Source organism: Triturus cristatus, chromosome 9, assembly GCF_964204655.1.
Source record: "Triturus cristatus chromosome 9, aTriCri1.1, whole genome shotgun sequence".
Taxonomy (NCBI): Eukaryota; Metazoa; Chordata; class Amphibia; order Caudata; family Salamandridae; genus Triturus; species Triturus cristatus.
The window spans coordinates 87053688-87076230 of record NC_140592.1 but is presented as its reverse complement, the minus strand read 5'-3'; the positions used below and the strand labels follow the sequence as shown (position 1 = coordinate 87076230).

Sequence of the window (22543 nt, the reverse complement as noted above, 5' to 3'; positions counted from 1 at the left end):
TTGCACATCTACATTTACTTGGGTGTATAAAAACATTTGGGAATCAATGCTTTTGACATCCTAACTTTATCATAATCGTAGTCAGAGAAAGAGATACAGAATATGAGAGTAAACAAGAGAAAGAAAGCAAGACAGGGAGAAAAAGAGTGAGAGAAAAGGAGAGACAGAGAAAGACAGAGCAAGAGGGACTAAGAAACTTCAATACGGGAAAAAGAGAGCCTGGACGGGTAGGAAAACATATTCAATTTGATCAATTATGCCAGCCACAAGCGACAGAATAGAACAGAATTGTCATCTTAAAGCAGAGAATGTTGGCCTTTAATCTTTGCCTCCATTAAAGACAAAAGAAGAAGCTGGTATGGGGAAAGCTGTGGCGTCTCACTTGTGCCATGACAGTGCTTGTTTCCCAATATTCGTGGATTTGTACTATAGTTTGCTGTTGTGTATGTTTTTAGTTTCTGGCCTTGTTTCTGGTATGGATTCTGGTATGTACTTATCATGGGTGATTTTTCACCTAAAGGCGATTTTGCTGCTAAAATTCATATTGCACATCAATGTGCTTTGTGCTTCTAACAGTTCTCCATAGTCATGGTACGTTACACCAGGGGTTATTTTAGACCTGTGACGTCATACTGATGCGTGACATCTTGCGACCACACTATCTCTCTGTACAGACTGATTCTGCCTGTAAATGGATACCACCAATGAGGATTTTGCTTCCCAATTGTGCACCTGAAAATGACTCGTGCTGCTGCTACAAGGGTAATTTTGCAACTAAATCTGATTTTGCAACAAGTGCCTTTAAATCTAAATGTGTTCTTGCACCTAAATTATATTTTTGCTGCTTCAAGTCTTTTCTCACTCCTGCTGATGCTGTACCATGGGTGATTTTGCATCTATATGTCTTCTACTCCTACGTTTCTTGCTGTGAAATCCTGTTGCTGTGATAAAAGTTGTTTATTTGATTGTTCAATGTTATAGGCATCAATTGGTCCTAGTTACACAAGAACAGCATACACCTGTTTTGCCCCTTATGCCAGTAGGTTTGGGGCTTTTTCCTATATTTTATAAGCAAGTATTAATGGAGATATCAGTATTATACATACATTTTATGAAAGAGAAACCCACACACAAGCACAATGGCCATGATATCAGGGCAAAGTGGAAAAAATGTGAAGATGCATGTTTCTGGTGGAGCAGTAGATTCTAGCGAGATTCACTAATGTGAGGGGAAATTTGGAGATGGTGATAACAGAATATAGTCAAAGCCAAGGAAGGGGAAGTATCTGACGGAATTTAGGGCCTGACATACAAAGCTTTTTGCTATGTGTTTGTGAAATTCACATTATGCAAAATTTCTGAACAACTATGCAAAGTTAGGCATAAGTTCACAAAAAGTAAAACTGGCATTTGCCACTATATTTTAGTAATAAATTCATCCTCACATCCGTTTTAGATGCAAGGAAGCATTTTACGGTTAAATATGGCCCAAAGCGCCCTAGCGCCGCAAACAGAAGCTGCTTGCATTCTGCTCATCTGCATTGTTCCTGTGCACTTGAGCTACATTTTGGCCGCAAACTGTGTAAATTTATGCAAGGTGGCATAATAGAATAATTTCTGTATTTGTGTAACAAGTGTAATGAACAATTACTAAAATTATACAAGTTAACACCTGTGTAACTAACATTTCGCCTGGCCATACTTTTTACCAGTCACAAACCCTCCAAGTCACTAAATCAGAGGTTTGTGACCAGTGAAACGCTTTCTCCAGTGGCTTAATAAAAAATGATGCCCCCCTCCCCCCGCAGAATGTTATGAGGGGGCCCCAAGTCTCCCATACCTCACAAATATTTAGTGGCCATGGAATAAAAGGGTCCCTGGAGGGTTGGCGGACCTCTGAGCCACAGGAGCTGCAAGGGTCTGCATTACTCCCGTAGCTTTCTTCAAAGTACTAAAAACATTTAGCGATACCAAAATGTTTTTCTGATTGCTAAATGGGTCTAGAGATATATTTTGGGCGTGTTTTGGGCATCCTTTCCAAATAGTGATTTGGAGCCCGATGTATCAATGGTTTGGGGCCATAAATCTGCCCACAATCCACTAACCAGCTATTGGCTCCCAAGTTGCGGTGGTAATTGATTTGCAGAAAGGAAGGGGTCCCCTTCGGATCCTGCCCCTTTGGGAATTAAAGTGGTGGCTTCAGGGGAACTACCGAGTGATCCAGGTGGCCACTGCTCGAGTGGTCCAGTTGGCCACTGCTCGAGTGGTCCAGTTGGCTACTGCTCGCTCTCATTGCAGTTTTCCAAAATGGAAATCTTTTTTTCTTTTTCAAAGCAGCCCTGTTTGCTTTAAGAACCTCGGGCTGCTTAGAAATGTCCAGGGCACATATATTTGACTATGTCTTAAGCATGGTACACTTTTTGGTTAAAGTTATGTTTGTGTATTTATGTGTAATATTATGTATGTGTTATAGATATCTTTTGGCTAGCAAGGCCGCGTCTCGATTAGCCTTACTTTATGATTTGGGGGTATCCAGATGATGCACTTTCTAACTCCATGCAGTTCAATCTAGATTTTGGAAAAGTGTCCTTAAACCATACACAATATTACCACACAAGAGCACACACATAACTCCGCATAAGGTTGCTCTGCGTGGTGCCCTTGCACATAAGCAGTAAACCTCCCCTCTAGGTAATGCTATTTAGTGGGTGAGGTAAGTACTCCCACCCTATGCCACATAACTTGTGATCAGACCTAAACTTGGAAATACCACCATTTCCAAAACATCAGAAAGTGAGGCACATGCACACACATGCCCCTTGGCCCCCACCCACACCCTGGCTCACATGAATCTTTTCACTTCTGCAGTTACACATTCTGCAAGCAGCAGTCTCCTGGGGCGCACGTGGTCATGACCTTGAGCTGTGCTCGGATGAGCAGAGGTCTGGTGCCAGGTAATGCAGCCCTCCCTCTCAGACTTCCTTCTCTCTAAATTATTGATGACTCGTCATATTTTGCACATTCCCAAAGGATAACAGAGTACAGCGGGGCTAATCAATACTCCTTTCCAGAAGCCAAGCTGAAACTGCTCGCCACTTCTTTTATTTATCTACACAATGCAATACCCACATGCCGATCACTCACTGACACTTCAAAATCATTCTCTCTCAGTGGGAAACATGCCTGTGTATTACACACAGAACTATCACTCATCCACAGCTGCAAAAGCATTCATGTTTCATACATAACACATCCCTGCTAGAAGAACACAGTAAGAAAATACCAGTTGATGACACACAAGCCCCTCACTGTCATCAACCAATAGACACACATGGGGGCATATCAGCATGGGCCGGCAATAATTATCGCTCAGCACTCTTAGCGTGAGGATAATTATCGCCGGCCAACTCTGAATTTTATCGCGGAGATAGCGTGCTATCAGCAACGCTTATCTCCAAAGCGATAAAATTCAGAGCGCAAGCTGGCAATTGTGAGATTATCGCTGGAAATACAGCGATAATCCCACAAGGTTTGGCGATAGCTTGCTGATAGGGATAGACATATTTAGCCATGTATTCCACCTTACATAGGATATCATGGCTAAGTCAGAAAAATACCAGACGTAAAATAGCAGCGTTAACCGCGGTTAGCGCTGCTTTTTTTTTTAATCTCTAACAGGGTTAGCGATATCCTTGATAATAGGAGAAGTGTCGCTTAGCGACATTTCTCCTATTATTTTACTCTGGAACGCCCCCTTTGCATCTCATTAGAGATGCAAGGGGAAGCGTAGAGTAAAAGGGTGCTAACATGCGAATTAGCGTGTTAGCACCCTGTTGCTGATAGGGCGCCAGTTTTATCTCTGCTTTTTTGGCTTTTAAAGCCAAAAAAGCAGAGATAAAGTCCTTGTTGATATGCCCCGTGGTTCTTTGGATGCCAGGGTTGGTCACACACTACATCATCAATCGTGCACACAAAAATACATCTAGCACACAAGAACCTCGAAATGGTCTGGTTGTATTTGCCACTGCGGTGTTTTTATCAAGCCATACACCAATGGCTCTCCATGAGGCCAATGCAAACTATTTATTTAGCAAATATATCTTGCAATAAGACGCAAGGTTTCCCAGCAGATCACTCTTGCCCACATACACGCTCCCCCTTCCAATACCTAGACTTACAAAGGCATATACTGAGTGAGGTCCTCTTTTGTTGCCTTGCAATACATTGATGAGGGCCCATGAGGTCAATGCTAACTGTTTCTTCATCTCATATATCCTACAATAACTCACAAGAGAGCAGATCCCAGCAGAGCACTCTTGCTATTGGACACTTCACCCTTTCAATATCTAGACGTACAAAGGGGTCTACTACTGGCTGCTTTTCATTGTCATGAAATATAATGATGAGACTCCATGGGGTAAATGCTAAGGGCCCGATTCACAGAACTAACTTAAGACAAAATCCTAAACTTACTACCATTTTGGTATTCACAGAAGGCACTTACTCATTTTGGTATTCACAGAAGGGAATTTCTCATATCGGTATTCACAGAAGTTAGGAGTCCTAACTTTAGGACTCCTAAATGCCTTCTCTGAATACCAAAAGTCTTAAAGTTAGCATTTTTCTCAGTTTAGGAGAACTAAAGTTAGGACTCCTAACTTTACTACTCCCAAACTGAGAAAAATCCAAACTTTGAGACTTTCGGTATTCACAGAAGGCATTTATGAGTCCTAAAGTTAGGAGTCCTAACTTTACTACTCCTAAACTTAGAAAAATCCTAACTTTAAGACTTTCGGTATTCACAGAAGGCATTTAGGAGTCCTAAAGTTAGGACTCCTAACTTCTGTGAATACCGAAATGAGTAAGTGCCTTCTGTGAATACTAAAATGAGTAAGTGCCTTCTGTGAATACCAAAATGGTAGTAAGTTTAGGATTTTGTCTTAAGTTAGTTCTGTGAATCGGGCCCCAACTCTTTATTTATTTAATGCATGATAAAAAAAAGTCCACCACAGTGCATATGCCGGATGAAACAACAGAGAAAACGTAGCAAGGAAATCCATCAGAAATTATCAACACGGTGAGACAGTGTTCGAAGGCTGGTGTCTCACCCGAAATTCTCTGTTTGTGTATAAAGAGATGGATAGTGTATGCATTTCATCCATTAAGTTAAAAACGAAAGGCAGTGCAATGGCGACGGAGTACCCCCCTTCTGCGCCCTCCCCCCACCAAGACTTTGGTGTGTCCACCCGATTTAAATGCGGGTAGTTAATAGTTTGAGAACGGCAGGGACTACTCCGTTGGACTGTGAGGGGTTTGGCTATATACCCGCCCACCTAAACTAGACATATAGCTGTTTTTCAATGCCTGCCACAGCGGGGAAAAACCTGGCGGTAAGGGGCATTATAAAGTGCACAATGCCCTCCTCGTCAAGGGAGGAAACTTTAATGGCGAGAGGGGGCTTTTTTTCTTATTTTCAAAAAGAGAATGCAACTTTAGGGATTTTCTTTTTGAAGTTAAAAAAAAAATTGTAAGTTTGCTGTATGGCTCCGTCAGAGCCGCACAGCAAAATTACAATGCATTGACAGGAAGCACCATGAAGACGGTTCCGGCCGATGCTAGAAATGTTCGCTCAACCAGTGGACATTTCTAAATTTGGCAGACTGCACCTCTGCCATAGCAAGGGATAAAATGACTGCCTGAGCAGTGACCAAGGGCCACTGCCTTCTATGCATCCTCAAAGGAGTCAGAGGGAGGGTCTGGAGGCTCAGTAGACTAATGCATCCCCTCCAGGAATCTATGCTGGTCCTCACAGCATCAAATCCCAGTGAGTCTACTCAGCCTTCCAATCTTACGAGGTTGATAATACCAGTGCCACTGAGTTGGGTAACAATAATACCTATTATTCAGAGTCAAGATGCCATAAGGGGTAAATGTGTGTAATATATCCATATATTGCAATATATGCAAGGGGTAAATAGGTGCTTTACAAATACACATTATGTTACATTAGAACAGAATCATTAAATAAATGGTAGTTTCCCTGCCATCTCTAGTGCTTTTCAGAAGTCTGCCATTAACTGCACATAAAAATGAACACTTATCAACAATCAAAGAGCTGTTCACAACTAAGGGCCCGATTCCGAAGCGGTTTGGAAAACTTTCCGACCTAATTGGTTTGGGAATGGTTTCTGACCGACTCGGATCGGGAGAGTCCGACCGACCGAGTATGATGTATCTGGATGCTTCTAGATATGATTTGGTCAGACTCCCATTGACTTCAATAGGAGCATATGTTCCAATCGAATGCATAGGCTTCCATTGAAGAAAGGGGTGGGTGGGGAAAATTGGGCACCCTGTGGCGGGCACCCGCTGATGCCTGCCACACTGTGCAAGGCTGGTAAGGGGGGACCCATGGGAACGGCTACAGGCCCGATTGGGAAGGCTCAGGGTGCGGGGGGCACGCTACGGGCACCCAAAGTCTGATTCCGACTGCAGATTTGAGTCCGACGGCACGATTCGGAAAGGCTGCCCGAATCCTGCATCATTATCGGTCGTTCGGAAATGCGGCCCATAGAGACGTACGAGTCTACTCCGTACAGCTTGGTCATTCCGAATGCCATCGGGTTCAGATTGGGATATTCCTAACGCCTAACTCGCATCATATTCGGTCGGTCGGAAAACTTTCTGATTCGGTCGGAAAGACACATTCCCGATCTGATTCGGACGGAGCAAATGCCCTATGGGGACCTTCCTAACAGCATCGGAATCGGCCCCTAAGAGTCAATGTATGGATGGTTAACTGTTCAAACTCCATACTGAAAGCGGAGAAATGTTGTCATCCTCCACCTGCAGAGGTCTCTCCTACCTCCTCGTACTTTGTGTACAAACAGAGTAACTTACGGCCCCCCACTGTAAGCCATCTATCTCTTGCCAGTGTTTTTTGCTGGCGACTTTTTTTAGGAGAAAGTGAACACACTGTGAAATAGCGGTCTCCACTGGGGGCACTCAGGAGAAAGGATGACTGCCCCCACTTGAGAGATGCAGTGTTCCTGTTCATCTACACCTCCTTAACCACAGTATCCAGGACATTGTTGAATTAACACATCTATGAGCACCACTGCTCTTTGGGTGGTGAGTCAAACTATCTCCGCTCTTAACTCTACGACATACACCAAGGGATGGCTTCCAGAAACACTCCTTCTGCCAAGAGCACACATGTGTGTAGTAATCTACAACTTAATATGGTTGTAGATTACGGAAGGAAGACGTCTCCATGTTGGATAGAAAAGACTCCTCTTTCTAAGATGACAGTTTCACTTCAGAAAGGTTGCTTCTGATATCCCAAAATTGATAGCCTCAACAATATTGACAACTTATGATAGCACCGGAAGTCCTGCCCCACTAGGGGAGCTTACTACTTTCTTCTGAAAGCATTCCCAATGCTACCACAAAAACCAAAGTTTCCTGCTTCAGTGTCTTTGCGTGTGCCACTGACTCCAGAGATGCCACAATAGAGACACACTGTCTCCACCATCCTGCCAAACTTCTTCTGATTTGTCATTATGTTGAAAGACTTCAGATAGACTCTGACGTTTTCCCAGTGGATTTCACTCTCCTAATTTTCAGGTAGAATCAAGGGGTTTGGAACTGTAGATGAGGAAATAATGATCTTACTCTGGGGTATTTATCCTTTCATATTCTACTCTCTAGCTTCTGGGTAGCTGTTCTTCCTGGTTTTCTCAATGTCCCCCACAAGCTTTTACCCACATTCTAGCACCTCTGCTCAATGAAAGTGCACTTTTGGTTTCAAACAGGAGAACTGAGTAACACTGAGGGGCGTTGGGACCCATCCTCCATATATTCCAGAAAGAGTAAATCTACCAAGTACCATTAATACCACCAGCTCCCTATGGGAGGTTTAATAAGCTGAGGATGGAGCTTCCAGAAACACATTAGGTCTATTATGTGAAGAAGGATGCATAACTGCCCTGTCGAGAGAGGAATGGCCAAGGACTATTTGAATTTCCAGGACTTTCACAAGTTTGTCAGCCTACCAATGTAAAATAAGCGTGGGGAAAGCTTTCACTACCCTCTTCTCTGCTTTCCTGGTAAGCAAGTGAAGCTTGAGTGTGAATAAAGTTTGCACTGATCTCTATGCTGTCACTGTTGAGGGCATGAGGGAAGCTGGTACTGCATTCTGCACCTTACGTAACGTGAAGAGTATGCTTGTGCTCCTTTTTGTGTTGTATCAGTTGTGTTGTGTGAGGGAAGCTTGTACTGCATCATAATGTGAAGAGTAAGCTTGTGCTGCTTTCTGTGTTGTATCAGTTGTGTTGTGTGAGGGAAGCTTGTACTGCATTCTGCACCTGACATAATGTGAAGAGTAAGTTTGTCCTGCTTTCTGTGCTGTATCAGTTGTGTGTGAGGGAAGCTTGTACTTCATTCTGCACCTGACATAACGTGGCGTATGCTTGTGCTGCTTTCTGTGTTGTGTCAGTTGTGTGTGTGTGTGTGAGGGAACGCTTGTACTGCATTCTGCACCTGACATCATGTGAAAAGTAAGCTTGTCCTGCTTTCTGAGTTGTGTTAGTTGTGTGCGTGTGAAGGACGCTTGTACTGAATTCTGCAACTGACATAACATGAATAGTATGTGTGCGCTGCTTTTTGTGGTGTGTCAGTTGTGCATGTGAAGGACACTTGTACTGCATTCTGCACTTGATATAGGTGAAGAGTAAGCTTGTGCTGCTTTCTGTGCTGTATCAGTTCTGTGTATGAGCAATATTCTTCACACTGTGCCTGCACTGAGTGTGAGGTAAGCTTTTACTGCTCTCTGCTGAAAATATTTTCTGTGTGAGGGAAGCTCGAACTGCTCTCTGTGCCATACCTGGTCTCAGTGAAATGTTAGCATTGAGTGAATTCAGTACTATCGCAGTTCTTCATGCAAGAGAAGCTTGCACTCCTTCTCTATGATGTGCATGTTCTGAGAGAGAGGGAAGCTCTCTCTTCTGAGCAGGACTTGTCCAGGGGAGGGAAGCCTGTATGGCTCTGCAGTGCTGTATCTGTTATTTGTGTGAGGGAAGCTGGTACTCATTCTGCACCTGACATAACGTGAAGAGTGTGCTTGTGCTGCTTTTTATGTTGTATCAATTGCGTGCGTGAGGGAAGCTTGTCCGGCATTCTGCACCTGACATAATGTGAACAGGTGAAGAGTATGCATATTCTGCTTTCTGTGCTGTATCAGTTCTGTGTATGAGGGAAGCTTGTACTGCATAGTGTACATGATTAGAATGTCATACTGTATGTGATCAGAATGTGGGAGATGCTTGTGCTCATTTCTGTGTTGTACAATTTCTGTGTCGGGGCGGGAGCTTGTACTGCCCTCTGTGCCGTACCTGTTCTTTTTATGAGCAAAACTTGCAATATTCTTCACACTGTACCTGCACTGAGTGTGAGGTAAGCTTTTACTGATCTCTGTGCTGCAAGTATTTTGTGTGTGAGGGAAGCTTGAACAGCTTTCTGCACCATACCTGGTCTCTGTGCATTAACATTTATTTTAGTCAGTACTATCGCAGTTCTTCATGTATGAGAAGCTTGCCCTCCTCCTCTATGATGTGCATGTTCTGAGAGACAGAGAGAGGGAGGCCCTCTCTTCTGTGCAGGACTTGTCCATGGGAGGCAAGCCTGTATGGCTCCGCTGTGCTGTATATTATATCTGTGCGAGGGAAGCTTGTATCTTATATCTGTGTGAGGGAAGCTTGTGCTGCTTCTTTGTGATGTATCTATTCAGTGGCTCCATCAAAAGCTTGCACTTACTTTGCTTTCATTTTGGCACATTTCAAAATAATTAAATTTAGATTTTTGGTCTAGCTTCTTTGTGTCATATTTAAGGCAGAAAACAATGCTTCATTTATTATCTATAAATGGACAATATTCTCAAGCTTCCCCCTATACCAGAACTAAAGCCAGTGCATCTTGAAGAAACTAAGGAGCAGCTCCTGAATCCCTCCCTATTTTCGGGGGTTCAGTGCCAGAGGTGACCCAGCTGTGCCAGCATGGCAGGAAACTGCTGTGCAGAGGAATATCCCAAAATCAATTCTCTTCTGCAGGGGCGGCCCAGTTAATCACCTGTGAATGCTAATCAGAACTGGTAATGCAGCCGCTGAGGCATGAAATTACTTAAATGATGATAGTGCACTCTTTGTCATCAAGTGCATTACAGATAATGCCAACGGGCTGGCAGATGCCCAGCAAGCCTTGGCGCGAGTCATTGGCTTTGTCCCTGGCATTGTGATGGTCCTGCTCTTCTGTTCAGAATTCACATCATGGCTCCAGATACTGTCCACCGGATTGAGAGTCGCGTATGGCGGCGCTACGCTGCACACCTATGTGTTGTTGACCCATGTCGGGTAGGCGTGAGTGGACGGAATATACATAGCTATACCTCTGGCAACAAAAAACAAGCATGGGCATAGCCAATAGGTCTCGCTTTTGGGACCTTATAAGTATTTAGTTATGCAGCACAATATACTTGGTGCAACAACATCAACTGTTGCATGGCTAAACACTTATAAGGATATTGTGCTGCATAACTAAATACTTATAAGGTCCCAAAAGCGAAACCTATTGGCTATGTGCATTAACTGGCCCGAGGCTCGACCTAAGAAGGGAAAGTCCTATAATGAACACACAACTAACAAACATGCACAAAATTATACATTTACAAGAAGCTCCCCCTAAAGGGAATATGCAGAAAAGCAGCTACAGCTGCGCTGTCACTCCAGAATTAAAAGGTGAAGCATGAATATTGGCCCCGCTATTGACACGAGACTGGAAAAGTCTAACCCTTTCCCTGGAAACATTTTAAAAATAAAATGGCACAACTTATTAAACAATCTCCCAAGTCATATTGGTTACAAGTAGTTCTGAGGTGGGACCCGTCTGACCTTCACCAGGGAAGCTTGTAGGGAGGTAGAAGTTTTGTGCCAAGATCACTTTGAAAAATGGGAACAAAAGGTGTATTTTACAGCATGATTTTCTAAATAAATCTTTTAAAAACAACAGGCTTTGTTGGCAGTTCTGAACATGAACTTATAAACGTATGTGTTATATGGTTGCCAACTGAATGCAGAAGCATTATTTCACTGCGTCATCAATCCTACGTGTGACTGACCAGTGAAAATGCTGGATGCACCATGGAGACACATTTGTGCCACGTAACTGAAGTGTGGTCTGCCACTGTCTGCCTCTGATCTACTGGTGAAAAGTGACAGTCATAGATAATGCGCCAGTAGAAAACATACCCGTTTGAATAGTGTGCCGAGGAATGCACTGCACATCACTGTTTTCCACCAACATTAAAAGTGCTGTTAATGTATAGTGCTCCCACCATATCCCAATGTTGCTGACATATCCCCTGTATGATGCAGAGGTTCTGTCTAAGGGGACAAAGGGAGACTTATGCGGGGATAGACCATCGCCAAGGGCAGAGAAAAGGATGGATACGTGGGGGGAACAAATTCCCAGAACTTACTGGAAGGGACGCAATTGAGGGTCCAAGGGAGATCAGCTAGAAACAACAGTAATCGATCACAGTCGCGAGAAACCAAAAAGCTGCTGGGCCAGTTACCTGGAAAGCAAGCGAGCGAGCCTGATAAGTAGGAGGTACAATGGAAATTGCACAAAAGGAGTGTTCCCCGGGGTAGGAATCAGAGAGCGTTGTACCGCGGGGGAATGTGGGCTACGGGTTCTGCCCAAAGGCGAGACAGACCAGAAGGGGACATACACGGAGTTATAGGTGCTAAACTCCGTCAGGCTAGAATAGGAAGAACAATCGCGGGGCAATAAACCCCCATTCTGCGGGAGTGGTGTGTGATGGGGAGCTGTTGGGCTGCCGGTTCTGACCTCCGTCGAGGTAGACCAGTGGAGGGCATACAAGGAGCTGCAGGTGCTGGACTGCGTCGGGATAGGACAGGAAGGGCAATCAAGGGGCGGGGAGCCACCGGACTGCGGGGGTAATGTGGGGCGTGGAGCTCTCAGGCAACGGTTGTGGAGCAGGAATGTATGCCTGGAGTGGGAAACCTTAAGGGATGTTGAAGGTCCGGCCGCTGGGGCCGTGATCAACACGGAAGGCGCTCGTGAGGGAGCGGGGGCAGGCTAAACTTACATGGAGAAGTGAGTTCAAGGCATGGCGAGGCGCATCACGGTGCCGGCAGGAGTCAGGCTCTGTGGGTGTCCTCGGCATGCACGGGCTAATTACAACGCAGGTCACATGGTGCGCTCAAGTCGGGAAAAGACTAGACCGTGCACAGGCAGATTGCCAAACATTAAGGACTCAGAAAAAAGACTAGAGGAGTCCACATTGGGAATTGCGAAAATGAAAGTGATCTCATTAACCCCTTCCATGCGGCGCGAATTCCGCCGCGGTGCTGACCGTTTCTTGCGCGGGCGGGCTCATGACGGAACGGTTCCGTCATGAGCACAGCTCAACCGACGCTCATGACGGAACCGTTCCGTCATGAGCATGGAAGGGGTTAATGAGGAAGAGAGGGGGGGTTGTGTGTGTACAGAGTTAATGAGCCATGACGAGCAGATGGCGGCTGCGCGTGTGCACGCGTGCACGCACGCTCAACTGCAAGCTCCAGGCAAGCAAAAGCGTGTGGTGGCACTTTCAAAACCCACTTACTAAATGCCTCGCTGAGCAACGCATGCGCTGGCTCAGGCGAGACCTAAAAACATATCATGTGCATCAACATGGTGCTAACATCAACCACTGCTGGCAAATTAAAATACTGTCGCCAGAATCCTCCGACGACCAATTGAAATACATTGGACACATCTTTCATGTGTCAAGACATCAGAATAACAAACACTGGTAACACTAGAACTGTTGACGTGATATGTCGCTGCTAAACACAGCAGCGGCTGCTACAGCTCAGTGTGGCAGCATCTGCATTGATTCCCAAAATGCGCCCTCCTTCCAGGGCTGGGTACCGCCTTTGCTGCCCAAATGAGTACGAAAGCCCAGCAGGTGCATCTGGCCCTGAACAGGGTAATCACTACTGCAGGCTTCGAGTGCCCAACATTATCAGGAGCTGACTACAAATAAGGTAGCCTCCAGCTGCTCTTCAATCATCCTCCTGTCCCTGCCCTCTGACCGCAGTGATCAGCGCCTAATTAAAGATCAGCTCCAGGCCATTGTAGGGAATTTCGTCATGTTCCTTGGCACATTACTGCAAGAGCAAAGCAATGAGGCTTGACATGAAAAGACATGGCAAGAAGGAGCCCCAGGTCTGAGAGGTGGTCACTTGTTTTCATCAAATTTTGTGCAACCTTAAATCTACGTTTTTACTGAGTTTTTTCTGAAATAAGGGACCAGGGCTGCTGGAACAGATGACACTTTTGGGACAACGAAGTACATTTTTTGGCACTTCACAAGATTGGCGCCTGAAGCAGAAAAGTGGGGCAGATGACACTCAGTTCTTGGTTTGCCACACAAGAGCGATGTCTTGAAGACATTAATGTCTTGACTGTGTGTAGTCGTCTTCAGCCGAACCAAAGCAAATCCTAGTTGCTACTGCTAGCTACTAATAGAGACGCCTGCTCTAATTCTCCTTGCTCTCTTTTTCCCTTCCATTACCTCTGTGCTCACCTCAATTCAGGCCCCTAGATGTCCCGTTGGACCCCACTCTAAACTCCTCCTAAGGCGGAGATGTTTCAGCTATCTCTGTTAAAGCCCATACTTAGCTAATTCCAGCCACAAGGTAGTGGGAACACCAATGAATTTATGGCTTAGTTATGCTAAATCCCTTTTTGTAGGCCTGCTTCAAAGTCTCCTCAATGAAGCTGAGAATGCAGCTGTTCGGTTAGTGAATAACCTAAAGAAAGGGGGGTTGTTGGCTGCAAGAGAGTCCCCACTGGGTACTTCCGGACAACCTACCACTTCTGTTCTCCATGAAGTCACTCAATACCATCTTCGGACGACTCTTCGCTCCACGGCAGGTAATGCCATAGCTAGTCTGAGCTAGTCTAAGACTGAAATTGAAAAGGCTGACTGAGACCTGGGGACCACAACAGTGGAACTCCTTGTCTGAGGATTTGCCCAGGGAAGCTAGCAGCTACAAATTCTGCAAGTCACTTAAAGACTTATTTTCTTAATAACCTCAAAATGTCTTTGTAGGGAGGGTGCTGACCAGCGGCAAGGGACCGTATAGTGTGTAGCTGTCTTTATATATATGTTCACACTCGCTAAAAGGTACGCTTCTGTTTTGATACTGTGTTCTGGAAGAACATCTCATAGAGACTCTTTTGCAATAAATGAGTCTTGAAAAATAACAACAATAATGTGCCGCTTCTCATCAGAAATCTGCGTTCGTGGCATGCTGATCTCTAAAAAGAACAATCACTAGATTTATATTTGTGGTGGTTTTAGTGGCAGTAATTTTTTTACTGTGTACTTTGATAGTGTGCCTGGGATCCATTTTATTAAAACCTAACACATGTCATGCCAAACGTGCCCAAGGGCCTATATCGGGGGCCCCTTCGAGGGTCCCTCCTCTACATGCTGGAGATCCAGCCCCCGCTCTTTTATGCTGAGAGAGGTGGGATTGGCTCCTAGAGCCCCACCCTTTGCCTTTTCTGTTAATAGATCACACTGAGTATACCCAGTTGGTTTGTAGCGTTGATGTCTATCAAAAACTCAATAATAAAAACTAACAGAAAAAAATACACTAAAAAGAGACAACAAACAAATATATTAGGCCCATTTAAAGAGTGACAAAGATATAGAAGGCTGAAAAAAAACAGAAAACACTAGTTATCGACTATTTATCTAGTTCAGCTCTAAATGAAAGACCCTCTAGAAAGACAACTGCTGTGGACAAATTTTTTTATTTCAGTCGCAAAAAAGACTGCAATTGTTTTATACAAATGCCATAAAACTGCTTGTGCCAAATGTGGGGTGGTCTATTATGCTACACGTCAAAGCCCTGCTGTGTTGTGAGGAACGGGGACAGTCTCACACCAAGACCCTCCTTTGGGCCTGAACACGTTCTGCTGAAACAAGGAAAGAATTTGGCGTTGAGACTCAGTGCAGCCCATTTGTGAGCTACTGTGGTACACCCATGGAAGCCTTTGTATAAGATTCCACCTTATTACCATCCTTCCTCAGGGAACCTTGCACAGTACCATGGGACTATGGGGTGGAAGCTTGCAGGGTGGTTAGTGCATAAGCACCATGGTATCTGAAAATAATTGGGAAAAAAGGTGAGGATGATTTGGGTTGGGTGCCTATGGGGGTTTGGCAGCCCACTGGTGCCAGCATACCCCAATATCGACTGGAGGATAGTCCTTGCCCAAGGCAAAATATACAAGGTTTATGGTTTTTATAATGCACTAAGCGACAGAATCCCCACATGGTTGATATTGTTAGCTAGAGAAGCTTTCCCCTCCTCGATGAAGCTCTGAACACACTTTTTGACCCCCTATAGGAGACACTCACCTGCGGAGATAAGTTCCACACAATCTATAGTGTATTATAATTTTTTGTTTGTTCAGTTTATTGCTAATTTCTGTTCATTAACTCTGCGACACACATGTAAGCCTGAAGGAGACATTTCCGGGATGGTAACACCCAAGAGGTAGTAGGATCCGATTAGCTCCACGAGGCCTCTTTTGCACTGCAGGTATCAATCAGATAATATATTTGAAGGGCTCTGACAGCAGTGTACTGAGTTCATATGTAACGCCAAGACATAATTAAAGTATACCAATTGCTTCATAGAAACCCTGTATATATATGAATATGTAACAGAAATGCCAATAAACAAAGTTTGGAAAAATAATCTACTGGTGGATAGCCTATTGCTAACATAAGTGTTGGCCTTTCTCACAGTTTTTTGCACCAGGCATTGGCTTCAAGTCACAAACTACTATGAAACATACCTCTGCAACCCACACCAGGTGTGCTCAGCCCTTACCATGTTTAACATAGAGTACTCCCTGCACCACAAACATTAGTGATTTGTAAATGGGGCACCATAAAACTGTCAACATGCACAAGCCCACTTGCCTCCAGGGCGTATGTAATTTCCATAGTTTGCACACACACATGTTCACTCAGTAATTCTATGTTGTATATAACTATGGTATTATCAGTGTTGTTATCTGTGATGTCATAAAATATGTCATTTGAGATGTCATCAATAATGTGATTTAGCAAATCATGAGTGATGTAATATGTGAGGTCATAAGCAGTGCATGGTGGTGCATGTTTTAGTGAGCCTGGTAAAGTATCACTGGTGAAAGTCATAAACATTAGTTTTTATCTCATTTTAACACCTAACTATATTGTCACTTACTTTTCGGTGAACATTATATGGGGGCACCAGTCACAAGCCATGCCATCTGATTACCAACAAGTTGTAGCCACTGAAGAAGGTACTTGGGAATCCTCAAGTATAAAGAACTTGCATAGTCCATCTGGGTGCCAACTATGGCTGCAATATCTTACAGTTGGACGCAATCCTTAAAGAATGGAATAATTGTTCTTAGTTGGCAGAGTTGGACCTATCAGCACAGACTTGAGAAGCAAAAGATAGAGCTGAAATCGACTCTACTACGACTCTACTACAACAGGCCGAAGACACATGAGAAGAAGGAAATCCACCTTCCTAGGCCAGAAAGAAGCCATCTAGAAATGTAATTTCAGTAAATGGCTACTCCTTTACTCGTAGATAGTTAGAAAGTTGTTGTAGACAACACATCTCCAACCAGCCTAATACCATTGTGCATGTTGAGGGAAAAGCCATGGGAGAAAAGAAGCATAGCCAAAGCTCCACATTGATTTTTTGAAAGGTGGATCAATAAGGAGGACCCATGGAGGAACCCACAGTCCAGCAAGATGGCTGAGGCATGGAATGGAGGAAATGACACAGACTGCAATTATTAGAAAGTATTTCAAACATGAGTGTGCCTTGTTAGTTGTGCCAGATCCCTGCCTATGGTCCAAGACGATGGAATGATCGACAATATAAAATTGTACTGGCAGATCTCAAGGCATCAAGGTGCTGGCACACCAGCATCAGCTTCTATCCTGAGGTGATCCGAAGCCACCTGAGCTCTGTGCTGTGTCCCCCACAGAAACCGGCTTCAGCAGCATCAAAGATATCACAAGATTTGAGTACGTTTTTTGAGACATGGCTCTCAAGCTTCTTAACCTCTACTGCGAGCAACATAAAAGGCCAATAATTACTCATCACTACTGGTCCTGCATCAATCTTTTTTAGTGACGAGATCATATGAGCGATACAAATTTGTCCGGAACCATGCCAGAAGATAGAGAAGGACTAATTGTATTCACAAAAGAACAAGGATCTCTTGAGGAGTCTGTCTGAAGTTCGTTAAGAACATTTTGAAGAGCATCTTGTTAAGAGAGGAAGAAGGACAGACAATTAGAGGAAGGTACAGATACTGATGACAAATAGGGGCTGTTGCATTCCGTTCACAAATATCTGCCCTAATCATATGGTCAAGATTTTTGTTTGTAGAGAATGAACATCCTCGAGTTCTGATTTTTTGCTATAACTGTCCTGTGATGCTTTAGGACAAAGCGGTGTATACATCAATAAAAGAACATTAACCAAGTCTCCAGTGCGCATTCCAATTCCAATGTCCACTTCCAACCATGAGGCAAGCATGTCAAAGAGACTTGGATACCTCTGTACAGTCTGAAATGACCTGTGATACACAAGTGTCCATCTTTTTGAGACTTCTTCTTTACGTACTAGGAACAGTCATTCTGAGCAGTTGAGAATGAAAATGGCCACCTATTTGATGAACTACTGCCATGCAACAAATTATTATTTGTTGGTGTGCTTAATGACAGCAGCCATATTTACTCTTATTACAATAAGCTTACGTGTAAATGGCCCCTTAATACAAGAGAATAATGATGCATTAATCCTATTCCTATATATTCATGGTAACCTTTTATACACCCAGTTATAACCACACGGTTATCGTTTCCTGGCTCTTGACCACTCTGCCATTTCACAGTCATTTTCCATGTTGTTTGCCATAGCCATTAGCAGAACAAGCAATGGCTACAGAAGCATGCAATAGTCAAGATTAGTTATCCAACTATTTTGAATGTAACTAGCAATTTGGCCTGTGAACCCATAGACCATAGATTCACCTATACATTCATTTTTACACTAACATGCAACATTCTCAGTACAAGGGCCCACGAAACCAGAACTATGTCTAAAGTACAAATAATTTCTTTTGATATCAACAATAGTAAACAGGACAAACTGTATGTTTAGCTTAAATGTTACATCTTCTAGATTTGCAGAGAAACAGCTTGTTTGACAGTTTGTGATATTAATAATTACAGCCTGCTTTTGTACATCCCTCCATATGACAGATTTGCTGTTTTCAAGCACTGCACATAAACTGTGTCATTTTTATCAAGTTCTCTTCAAAACACTTGTATGCCGATACTCCGTTGAGAAAAGATATTTAAGTTGTATCCCTCAGCTAATTCCTTTTACAATGACCACAAATGTTAAATACTGCAATCAAGCTAAAACCAAACAAAAGAGTTATTTTAACAGTGCCTTTTCAATGTATTATTATAAATATATGGAATGTTAAAGACTGCAAAAGAAAAGATATTTTAGGAGGACTTGGGGAGAAATTCCTAAAAAAATAATTATAGTAAATAATGCTTTGTGGTGTGATTTTCTTGAAATGAAGGAGTATTTAAAACTGGAAACTTTGTGGGTGATTGAGCCGCACAGTCTGGGATTATCGATATTCTTTTTTAAAAGTATCATTCCTCAACAATTTTGGCCAAATATCACTGGTTTACAAAGACACTTGTCAAGTAGCTGAGTATCTCTTAGTCCTTCTTTTGCCAAAGTCTTCAGCTCCATGGAATTCCTGTTACTCCCCAGGTGGCTGCTGGGGAGTAGATGTTATCCAATATATTGGTCCTCTATGTAGCTCTGTTCCTGCAGATATAGAAATACATGGACGCATGTAGCTTGTGCCTAGTACACTGAGCCACCTTGCTGCACATAATATAATAGTTTACAGCAGATATTAAGTAATGTTATGTTATACGTTTTTTGTAGAGCACGACAATTACCCAGAGGTGTCAAGGCGCTGAGAGGTGAGAATAAACATAACCCTAATGATAAGTATGGCATTTAAGCGTTGTTTTGGGGCAGTGGTCCCCTTACCTTTAATTAGTGAAAATCCATGTTTTTAATGCCTTTCTGAACATGAGCAGATTTGCTATGTTCCTGATATTGGGGGGTCGGAGGTTCCATTCCTTGGCTGTGGTATTCACAAAGCCTCTCTCTCACCAGTTAGTAAGCCTGCACCTTCGGATCTTCAGCTTCCAGGCTCACAGGGATCTCAATGTCCTCCCTGGGTTGTACCATTTGTAGGATTGTTTCTGGAACTACAGGTCCGGTCTTTATGGGCAAGGCAAAGAGCTTTAAATTTAGATCGTTCCCTAACCGGGAGCCAGTGGAGATCATTAATCGCATGTGCGAATGGTTTATGTTTTGGGATCCCTGTCAATATTCTGGCAGCAGCATTTTGTAGGACCTGAAGCTCATTTAGGTGTTGATGCTGCATATTAAGGTGCATGGCATTGCAGTAATCTATCTTGGCCATGACCAATAGCAGGATCATAGTTTTTTGGGCGTTGGCTGGAATTAATGGAAAGATCTCTCTGAGCATCCTGAGTGTATGGAACGTGGAGGAGGTGACTGCTTTTAGCTGTGGCCCAAAAGTTAGTTTACTATCCACTCCCATTCCAAAGTTACTAACTTTAGTCAATGGCGTGGGCAGAGGCTCCAGTTCTGTTGACCATTAGGATGGGGCCCAGCGGGAAGGATTATTGCCGAAAAGGATGACCTCTGTCTTCCCTGGATTAAGTTACAGGCAGTTTAGGTTCACTCATTTGCTAATTGCTGCCATACATTTGTGGAAATTAACATCTGCTAAATTGTTGGAGGAGGACAATGACACCACAATGTGGGTGTCGTCGGCATAAGAGGTAAGATCCAGCCCAAACAATCTTATAAGTGTGGCTAAAGGTTTTACGTAGATGTTAAACAAAGTTGGGCTGAGAGCAGATCCCTGCATCGTAGACTAAAAGGTTTTGATACAAACTGGTCCATGGCAACTACTTGTTTCCTGTGAAACAGAGTTGGTATGCAGTTCCTAATAGTGTCGCAGGTTGTGATTAGTAAACAAGAGGTGCCGGGGTGTAAGTCAGGGGGCAAGCAGGAGAAGGATACACTCCTTATGGAAAGGAGACCCTCACAAACCCAACAAGCGGGTGTCTTGCTTCATCATTGGGTCTAGCTCCTTATCGGGTCGGCGGTGCAATACCCGATCAGGCACCCAGACGGGGCCTTCTTTGCAGAGATCTTTTTTCCAATGCCGATGGGTGTAGTGCGTGTGAGGGCCCTTATAATAACTAGTGTAGGTGAAGGTGATGTGTAGGGTGGGTGAAATAAAACAGGAGTTAGTGATCCACTCAAAACTATTTTAATGAATTGTGGTCACTACCCTGATTAAACCCAAAGTGAAACGCACATTCTCACTCTTAAGTGTATGAGGGTATGTGCTGAAAAGGTCAACATGTTTCTTGCCTGTTTATTTGTTAAATGGCAATTCTTCAGGACCAGGATATTAGCTACCTACACTTTTTTGGTGGTGGTCACGACCTCATGGAGGTATCAGTGGTGACCACACGTACAGCACCCTAAAAAATGTGTGGTACCAGTAATTTTACATCACAACCCTCATTAGGCTTGTGGTAGCGTCGAAACCAGTGTGGGAGAGCACTAAATTATAGTGTCGGTTCCGTAGTTGGGAACCTTCTGTGTTCCTACCACCTCGGTCCGGTTTATCAGTTTGTTTCCTACCAGTAAGAAAGGATTCTAACAGTTTCAGGGTTACCCCATTAATACCGACCTCCTGGAGACGGTCAACCAATATCTTATGGTCGACTGTGTCAAAAGCCGCCGATAATTCTAAGAGAATTAGGGCTGCACTGCCACCTTCATCAACTATTGCTCTACTTTCTTCCGCAAGGAATTGTGAAACTTGATGGTTTATTGCTTTTTCTATAACCTTGGCTAGAAGGGGTAAGCGGGAAATGGGTTGGTAATTATTTGGGTCTTCAGGATTTAGAGTAGCATTTTTCAGCAAGGGGTGGATGGGTGCATCTTTCGAGAGTTCCGGGAAATTACCTGATCCCAACATATAATTAAAGATAATGGTCAGAACAACTGCCACGGTATCCGTAGCCAACTTTATAATTTTTGGAGGACCATGGTCCATGGGTGATCCTCATTTAGTGACTGCAATGACGTAAGAAACTTCCTGCGATGGGAGGGGGTGAAGCTAATCAATTGAGGATAAGCCTCAGATAGCATTGATTATGGAGTTTCTCCTCCTGAGATGGCCTCAAACTTATTAAAGATATTAGCACCTTTATCTAGGAAAAAGTCGGCAGAGTCACAGAAAGCTTGGCTGTTATTTAGTTGCTCATACCTGGGTGCCGTGACCAGGCTTGACTGCACTTGGAAAAGTTCATTTGGTGAGTTATTTGCTGCTTCTATTTTATGCGTGTAATAGGCGCTCTTTTCCTTGATTATTAAAGTTTTATAGTCATTCAGACAGACCTTTTATTTTTATTTTTCAGTTTTGTCACAATTTTTTGTCCACTGTCTCTCTTGCTTTCTATGGGCTTGCTTCTCAAGCTTTAGCTTTTTGTTGTACCAGGGGGCACTGAGTTGGAGTTTTAAGAGGCACAGAGAGTGCTATGGCTGATTGAATCCATTCTGTACATTTAATGGATGACGTCTCTGAAGTTTCAGAGAAAGGGGACATTGTATCCATTAAGATTTTATTGAAAGCGTCTACCTTCATATTATTCCAGATTCTCCCTAAAGCAACTGGATTTGAGTTTTTTCTCGTGTTGGATTTGTGTTCCAGCTTGATATCAAACAAGACCTCATAATGATCGGTCCATGTAAGAGCTAGTGCATCTTTCATGACTATGAGGGAATTGGTAGAGATATATTAAGATTCCCCTAAAGGGTTGGGATTTTGCAAGGTCAATAGTAAACTTAAAGGCTTCGCATTCTGAAATGGAGGCTTGTTCAATTATTGAAGGTAAGTTATTTCTAAGGACCGTGGCTAGTCCCCCACCTCGTTTTAAGGTCCTATCAACATGGTGGAGGACGTCGTTTGGAGGGGTTGCAGCCACAAAGTCTGAGCCTGACGCCTGGTCAGCCCAACTCTCCGTGACCCACATGATGTCCAGCTGGTTAGTTTCTATGAGATCTCTAAGCTCGAAATGAAGTTTTACAAGTGATCTCGTGTTCAGTAATGCACATCTGATATTAGTAGGTTGGTTAGCAATCCTTTCTGTTGGATTAGGGGGTTGAAATTCTTAAAATTTGGATTATGCAAATTGACAGTTACACTACAAATTAGGCACTTATTGGTTCTCCCG

The 22543-nt window shown here is 43.6% G+C and overlaps 1 protein-coding gene across 3 annotated transcripts in view; it reads right to left on the bottom strand.

The window, feature by feature from the left end:
• The window catches only part of SRGAP3 (SLIT-ROBO Rho GTPase activating protein 3), a 444353-nt gene that overhangs the window by 25021 nt on the left and 396789 nt on the right, over positions 1-22543 (bottom strand). The gene's annotated exons all lie outside the window — the stretch shown is intronic.